Raw genomic sequence first — 9,154 nt, 5'->3', positions numbered from 1 at the left:
AAGGAAGGAAAGAAGGAAGGAAGGAAGGAAAGAAGGAAGGAAGGAAGGAAGGAAGGAAGGAAGAAAGGGAGGGAGGAAGGGAGGGAGGAAGGAAAGAAGGGAGGAAGGGAGGGAGGAAGGAAAGAAGGAAGGAAGGAGGAAGGAAGGAAGGAAGGAAGGAAGGAAGGAAGGAAGGAAGGAAGGAAGGAAGGAGGAAGGAAAGAAAGAAGGAAGGAAGGAAGGAAGGAAGGAAGGAAAGAAAGAAGAAGGAAAGAAAGAAGGAAGGAAGGAAGGAAGGAGGGAGGAAGGAAGGAAGGAAGGAAGGAAGGAAAGAAGGAAGGAAGGAAGGAAGGAAGGAAGGAAGGAAAGAAAAGAAAAGGAAAAACAAAGAAATACCAGGAAAGTATGCTGATTTGAGTGACTGATAGAAACGAACAGGAAGTAATTCTAAAAATAGTGGTAAGATTAGCATTGCTTGTACATGATCTCTATGATTATGGTTTCTAATCTGGATAAACCAGGCTCCTTGGTTCAGAAAACCGTATGAAACTTTCCCACTCTTACTTTTGGCTATGTAAAAGAGTGCAGGGATTAATTGCAGGCTAGGGACACAGTGGGAATTGCAGGTCATGGAATATTAAATTATTTACTGGCTAGCCACTATGATATGACTGATGATCTCTGAAGGTTTGATAACAACAATATGATTATTGTTTCTTGTGATTGTCTAATTAAGTGTGCTTATATAGTCTGTCACATTTATCATCTTAAAACATAGCACCTGAAGATGGACCCTTTCCTTTAAAATGTATTATTTGACTCTCAGCTGTCAACTCCCATTAAGAAAGAAGTAGGTCTGAGGATTAAAGTCACAATATTTTATTGTTATCAAGATATTGCAGTGATTCCCCGAGATACCTCTATACTTTTTTCCTTTCAAGACAGTTATTGTATGATTTGACAAGAAATGGAAAGTGGAGTCAAGATCTCTAAATATGAAATAGCCATGCTCAACTATAGCCAAGGCTGTATCAAATCTAATATGTGGCCTAAACTATGAAGATGTAAGATTGGCAAACATCACATTCTCTCTTTTTGCATGGAAAGATATTCTGTCATTACTGAATCTAAAAAAATAGAATTTTAATTTTCTCTTTATACTTCTCATTTATTGTAGGAGAACAAAGATGTTTCCCAAATATTTTCATCATTTAATTTTCTTTTATAATTTTTTTCTGTTTTGAACTTGTTATTGTTGTTTCCAAAAGAGATCATTTCCATCATAGAACTCTTTGGTTTTGTCAACTCATACAAAGGATGGTTAAATTAAAGCAGCAGAGCCATTGCTTGTCACTAGACAGATAAGAAATGAGTAACTAGGGAGTATAAATAGCTAGCTAAGATTCCTTTCTGCCCCAGTATTCTTTTTATCATTAGCAAGGGACTGAGTATAAGCTTCAAAGCACCTACAATAAATCAATTAACAAATATTCATTCAATTAATTACAAAAATTAAAGCAAAGCACTATGACAGGAATTGGAACAAAAAGATTTGTAAGATTGTGGAAAATAACTCAACAATCAGATCTATTAAGTTTTCTTTTTCAAACTACCCAAGGATGGAGTTAATCTGGGACAGGTGGCTTGAATTCATCAAAGACAGCTAGGGTGCTCCCTTACTTGGGCATCAATTCCAATTTGTGCTTTCTCCTCCCTCTTAAAGTAAGTTCCCTATGTGTTCTCATTTAATAAGCTTATGAGATCATACATTTGGAGTTAAAAGGGATCTTAAAATGACTTGCTTAATGCCACATAGGAAGCTGATGCCAGAGATAGGATTTGAATCTAGTGCTATTCTAAGTAGATTGCTCTTTTTAATGGGAACCATTTCTGGGCAGTCTCAGAAAATATAACTTTCCCCTTCCTTGAAAATTTTTAATATGATTTCTTTTACTCATTATATTAATTCCTATTCTACATTTTCCCACCTCTATTTCAGTATTATCAGTCATTCTGATGGTTTTGTTTATGGTGCTAATTTAAATAGATTTTCTTCTCCAGGACAGAATTGCATTTCCACTTATTACAGTACTGATAAAGTGCAATGTTGTTTACTTATCCCTCTGCACACATTCAAATATTCAGAATGTCCAGATTTATATATTAGCTTAAATGTTACTTTTTAAACTGCTACTGCCTTGGCTACAAATTTGAATACTTCAATTTTTGAAAAGCTGTGTGGAAGCTCTTTATTCTGGTGCATTTAGTCAACCTCTTCAATGGTGGGTCCAGAAGAAGCACCTTCAGATGGGGCTCGTCCACAACCTGGGAACCTGCCAGGCATGCTTCCTGGCACACCCCCTGCACTCTGGCACAACTTAGTGATGATGGAGTTGCAGACCTTCTTTAATTCTTTCTGCTGGTTCTCAAATTCTTCCTTCTCAGAAGTCTGGTTCTTATCCAGCCAGTTGATTATTTCATTACAATGTCAAGAATCTTTTGTTTGTCTTCATCACCAATTTTGCCCTGCAGTTTTTCATTTTCCATAGTAGCCTTCATGTTAAAAGCATTAGATTCAAGAGAATTCTTGGAAGAAACCTTGTCTCTTTGCTTTTCATCCTCAGCCTTGTATTTCTCAGCCTCCTGAACCATACATACATTCAATGTCTTCTTTGCTCAGATAATCTTTGTCATTTGTGATGGTGATCTTGTTCTACTTGCTTGTACTTTTATCCACAGCAGAAACTTTAAGGATTTATTTGCATCAATGTCAAATGTAATTTCAATCTGAGGAACACCTCTGAGTTCTGGGGGAATTCCTGTGAGCTCAAACTTGCCAAGCAGGTTGTTATCCTTTGTCATTGCTCTCTCACCCTCATAAAGCTGAATAAGCACATCAGGCTTGTCAGAAAAGGTGGCAAAGATCTGTGTCTGCTTGGTGGGGATGGTGGTATTATATTTGGTCAGAACTGTCATAACTCCCCAACAGTTTCAATTCCAAGGGAAAGAGGAGTCACATCCAACAGCAGCAAGTCCTACACATTTTCAGATTTGTCTCCAGGCAAAATGGCAGCCTGGATAGCTCCACCATAAGCAACAGCTTCATCAGGATTGATGCTCTTATTGAGCTCATCATTGAAGAAATCTTTGCAGAAGCTTCTGGATTTAGGTGATGTGAGTGAAACCACCCACCAAGACAATGTCATGAATCTGAGATTTATCTAGCTCAAACACTCTTAATGCCTTCTTCACAGGATACAGTGTGCCATAGAAGAGATCAGAATTCATCATTTCAAACTGGGTTCAGGTGATTGATGTTTAGAAGTTGATTCCTTCATAGAAGGAGCAAATTTCAATACTGGAAGAGGTATTGGAAGAGAGGTTACACTTTGCATATTCACAAGCAGTGTGCAGACAGCAAAAAGTCCTGTTGTTCTCATTGATGTCCTTGTGCTTTCGCTTGAACTCAGCAATGAAATGATTGACCATGAAGTTGTCAAAGTCCTCCCCCCCCAAGTGGGTATCGCCAGCTGTGGACTTGACTTCTAAAATGCCATCTTCAATGGTAAGGATGGAAACATCAAAAGTACTACTTCCAAGGTCAAAGATCAACACATTTTTTTCAGCACTAACCTTTTTGTCCAAGCCATAAGCAATACCAGCAGCAGTTGGCTCATTGATAATTTGGAGCACATTGAGACCAGCGATGGTTCCAGCATCTTTTGTGGTCTCATGTTGGGAATTGTTGAAATAGACTGATCCTGTGACCACAGCATTTGTGACAGTTTTCCAAAGGTAAACTTCACCAATTTCTTTCATTTTGGTTAAGACCATGGAAGATACTTCAGAATAGAAACTTTTTGGTCTCCCCTTTATACTCGACTTGGACCTTAGGCCTGCCGTGTTATTTACCACTGTAAAAGGCCAATGCTTCATGTCTGATTGTACAACTCCATCATCAAATCTTCAACCAATCAGACATTGGCATCAAAAATCGTGTTGGTGGGGTTCATTACAACTTGATTTTTTGCAGCATCACCAATTAATCATTCTGTGTCAATGAAGGCAACATAGCTGGGGGGTGTTCCTGTTTCCTTGGTCATTAGCAATGATCTTCACTTTCCCATGTTGGAAGACTCCCACCCAGGAATAAGTGGTGCCAAGATCAATGCCAACAGCAGGTCCCTTTGGCATAGTTGCTGGGGAGTTGGGGGTCACACTGTCCACTATGGAGAAAGAAGGGCTGCTACACTGAGTCTCTGATGGCTTTTTAAATAAAAATGATGTCCTTTCTATAATTAGTTTTCTTATAAGAAGTCTTTTGCTTTCATGTGTATGATGAATAATAAATCAACCTAGTGCTTTTTAGACTTTTTTCCCATCCATAGTCACTAATTCTCTTCAGACCACTAGCATAACAAATTCTGTGACTTCCTTAAATCATAGGGCGTGGATGATTACTTCAGTCTGATGAGAGACACTGAAAGGTTTTCATAGCTGGACCTATTCTTTAACTTTCACTCAACATTCCTATTGAAAGACCATTCTTCCTGTGGGTGAGTTAACATCAAAGTCATCCTTGTTCTTTTGGACCTTTTACATCCTTTCTCTTGTCTACTTTCTGAATACAATATCCTAAGTTATGGAAGAAGTCTGACAGAAACTTTGCCTTTTAGGAAGATTATTTTGGCAACATGTCTTAATCTCTAGGATCTAGGAGCAAGGTTTCAATCTCCATTTCAGCTTCAGTTGTAACCATATTTGGGATTAACCAATAATTTTTATTATTGTTTGAGTTACCTCAAAAAACTTATTACACTTAAATAGATTCCCTGGTCTCTACACATATTCCTGATGACGAGTGCTAGAAATATCCTTTTTGTTATTTATTAACCATATGACAACTTCCCCTTGCCTCAATTTCCTCATCTGTAAAATATAGACACATTTCTTTTTTTTTTAAATTTAAATTTTATTTTATTTAATAATAACTTTGTATTGACAGAATCCATGCCAGGATAATTTTTTTACAACATTATCCCTTGCACTCGCTTATGTTTCATTTTTTCCCCTCCCTCACTCCACACTCCCCCCCCAAGATGGCAAGCAGTCCTATATATGTTAAATATGTTGCAGTATAGCCTAGATACAATACATATTTGCAGAACCAAACAGTTCTCCCGCTGCACAGGGAGAATTGGATTCAGAAGGTAAAAATAACTCGGGAAGAAAATCAAAAATGCAAATAGTTCACATTCATTTCCCAGTGTTCCTTCTTTGGGTGTAGCTGTTTCTGTCCATCATTTATCCATTGAAACTCAGTTAAGTTTCTTTGTCATAGAAATCCACTTCCATCAGAATACATCCTCATACAATATCATTGTCGAAGTGTATAATGATCTCCTGGTTCTGCTCATCTCCCTTAGCATCAGTCCATGTAGGTCTCTCCAAGCCTCTCTGTATTCATCCTGCTGGTCATTCCTTACAGAGCAATAATATTCCATAACATTCATATACCACAATTTACCCAGCCATTCTCCAATTGATGGGTATCCATTCATTTTCCAGTTTCTAGCCACTACAAACAGGGCTGCTACAAACATTTTGGCACATACAGGTCCCTTTCCCTTTTTTAGTATCTTTTTGGGGTATAAGCCCAATAGAAACACTGCTGGATCAAAGGGTATGCACAGTTTGATAACTTTTTGGGCATAATTCCAGATTGCTCTCCAGAATGGCTGGATTCGTTCACAACTCCACCAACAGTGCATCAGTGTCCCCGTTTTCCCGCATCCCCTCCAACATTCATCATTATTTTTTCCTGTCATCTTAGCCAATCTGACAGGTGTGTAGTGATATCTCAGAGTTGTCTTAATTTGCATTTCTCTGATCAATAGTGATTTGGAACACTCTTTCATGTGAGTGGTAATAGTTTCAATTTCTTCATCTGAAAATTGTCTGTTCATATCCTTTGACCATTTATCAATTGGAGAATGGCTTGATTTTTTATAAATTTGAGTCAGTTCTCTATATATTTTGGAAATGAGGCCTTTATCAGAACCTTTAATTGTAAAGATGTTTTCCCAGTTTGTTGCTTCCCTACTAATCTTGTTTGCATTCGTTCTGTTTGTACAAAGGCTTTTTAATTTGATATAATCAAAATTTTCTATTTTGTGATCAGTAATGGTCTCTAGTTCATCTTTGGTCACAAATTTCTTTCTCCTCCACAAGTCTGAGAGATAAACTATCCTATGTTCCTCTAATTTATTTATAATCTTGTTCTTTATGCCTAGGTCATGGACCCATTTTGATCTTATCTTGGTATGTGGTGTTAAGTGTGGGTCCTTGCCTAATTTCTGCCATACTAATTTCCAGTTATCCCAGCAGTTTTTATCAAATAATGAAATCTTATCCCAAAATTTAGAATCTTTGGGTTTGTCAAACACTAGATTGCTATAGTTGACTATTCTGTCTTGTGAACCTAACCTTTTCCACTGATCAACTAATCTATTTCTTAGCCAATACCAAATGGTTTTGGTGACTGCTGCTTTATAATATAATTTTAGATCAGGTACAGCTAGACCACCTTCATTTGATTTTTTTTTCATTAATTCCCTTGAGATTCTCGACTTTTTATTATTCCATATGAATTTTGTTGTTATTTTTTCTAAATCATTAAAATATTTTCTTGGAAGTCTGATTGGTATAGCACTAAATAAATAGATTAGTTTAGGGAGTATTATAATCTTTATTATATTCGCTCGGCCTATCCAAGAGCACTTAATATTTTTCCAATTATTTAACTCTGACTTTATTTGTGTGAAAACTTTTTTGTAATTTTGCTCAAATAATTCCTGACTTTCCTTTGGTAGGTAGATTCCCAAATATTTTATGCTATCAATAGTTATTTTGAATGGAATTTCTCTTTGTATCTCTTGCTCTTGGATTTTGTTGGTGGTGTATAAAATATAGACACATTTCAACTCAATCCAATAAGCATTCATTAAGGGTTTACTTTGTACCAGTCCCCAGTTCTACAAAGAAAAAATAAAATACTACCTCCTTATGTTGTTTTAAATATCTAATGAGCTAATGTATATGTAATACTTTATAAACTTTAATGCAATATATCAAGAACTGCTTTATAAGTTTGTTGCTCAAATCCCTTCATGATTTGTCCTCAATCCACCTTGAAAACCTTAGCTTTCAATACTTCACTATATATATCTTATTTTTTGCTATGTAAATATCATATAGGCTAAAGTATAGCAGAGAAATATGACACAGGTATATATAATTACAATGCAAAATATATTAAAAAGTTAAGCATCATAATTGGCACATGGTAAGATCTGAAATGTCTTTTGAATTTATTTGCACCCCATTCCCTCTTTTGGAAGGGGGGGAAATGATATTTATTACTATTTTAGGTATACTGGGTTGTCCAATATGATTCTTTGTGCTGCCATAGGGGAGTGTAACAGGGAGCTAAGTGCCATAACCACTATTTTGCACTTTTCTTATGTGGTATATGCTTGTCACAGTCCAGTGGTAGCCAGTTCAGATTTAGTAGTATTTTTCTTTCTCATAAAGATCCCAGACCTCATATTCCTTTGGACACAGTGCCAAATTCTTTTGTATCTCAACTTCCCCTGTAAACTTCCTCTCCCCTAATAGCATACTACCATCAATATTTATTCATTTTTACATTTTTATTTTTTGTTATTCTGAACTTGCCAAATGCAAAAAATACACATTTTATATGCAGAGAACATAACATTAAATCTCATTCCTCTATTAAAATTATACTAATAAATCTTCTCCCTTATAACAAATAAGCAGAGTCAAAACAAATGGACCCACTCATTGAACTTATTAGAAAATATATGTTTTATTCTATATCTCTAGTACATCAGCTCTCTGTTAGGACTCTACTGAAAAGCACATGCAATGGCTATTTCATTTTGTGAAAGTTTTCTCTAATGATATCAAATATTCATTTAGATGTTAAATATGTAAAATTACTAATTAAGAAATTTCAATGAAGTTATTGGCAAAAAGAAAGGATCCATATACAAAATACTTATAAGGACATATTTTGTAGTAGTAAAGAACTGGAAACAAAGTAATTGCCAATTGAGGAATGGCTGAACAAATTATGGTACATAAATGTTATGGAATATTATGGTACCATAAGACAGGATGAACATTTGAATACAGCGAAACATGGAAAACATTATATGACTTGATACCAAGTGAAATAAGCAGATCCAGGAAAACAATATACACTGTGACCCATCAAAGGAAATGTAAAAAATGATTACCTTAAAACAATTGACAATAAATGTTATGAAATTAGAAAAGAAATAAACTTGTATCCAAAAGAGAGATATGAAAAGAACATCTCCCCACCAATCCTTTTTTAAGGAAAAAAACAAAGGATATCCATAAAACCTAATTTTTTTAGGTTTTAAAAGTTTTAAAAAGAAATCTAGATGGTATAAATAAATTATGAATAATAGCAATTAATTTTGCCTATAGGAATGAAAATCTATGATTTTCTTTACTACTAATTTACCTGATCATATAGAATAATGACTGAATTTATTTTGACTACTTACAAATTTCTTGAAAGATTCCTTTCAGGATTTTCTTCTTGGTATTTAGTAATCATCATGTTTTTTATACTACACACTAAAGAAAAGAACAGAGAGGATAATTTTTTTCCCAAAAGTGATTAAATATTTGGTTGATAGACTAATCCAAAGTTATGCAAGAAAAATACAAGAAGGAGAGGAGAGGAAACAGAGATGAAGATAGTAAATAATAATATATTAAGCCCTTATTATGTTCCAGATATTGTGCTAAGTGCTAAAATGCAACGAAAGACAAAAATGAGTCATTATCAAGGAACAGACATTCTGCTGGGGAAAGAAAGTATAAATATTTAGGAGAAAAATATGAATAGGACTAAAATTGGGAACAGGGACAATTTAGCAGAGTAAAATAATTTGTGCCTCTGAGAAGTTGGGACATATCAACATTTTGTCCATCATTGTTTTTTATGAGAAAGTTACAGTAGATAAGCTAGAAGTACCACTTTCATTTCTTCTGCTTCTTTCTCTTTGCCAGCCCTGTACCTTTAAGCTTTGGGTCAGAGACAGAGCAGTCAGAT

At 35.3% G+C, this 9,154-nt stretch overlaps 1 pseudogene; it reads right to left on the bottom strand.

The window, feature by feature from the left end:
• Nucleotides 1-2,242: 2,242 nt before the first annotated feature.
• Nucleotides 2,243-4,173, bottom strand: LOC127562033 (heat shock cognate 71 kDa protein-like; annotated as a pseudogene).
• Nucleotides 4,174-9,154: the final 4,981 nt, after the last annotated feature.

This window comes from Antechinus flavipes, chromosome 4, assembly GCF_016432865.1.
Source record: "Antechinus flavipes isolate AdamAnt ecotype Samford, QLD, Australia chromosome 4, AdamAnt_v2, whole genome shotgun sequence".
Lineage (NCBI taxonomy): Eukaryota > Metazoa > Chordata > Mammalia > Dasyuromorphia > Dasyuridae > Antechinus > Antechinus flavipes.
The sequence above is the reverse complement of the archived record's forward strand: the minus strand, read 5'-3'. Positions and strand labels throughout refer to the sequence as shown.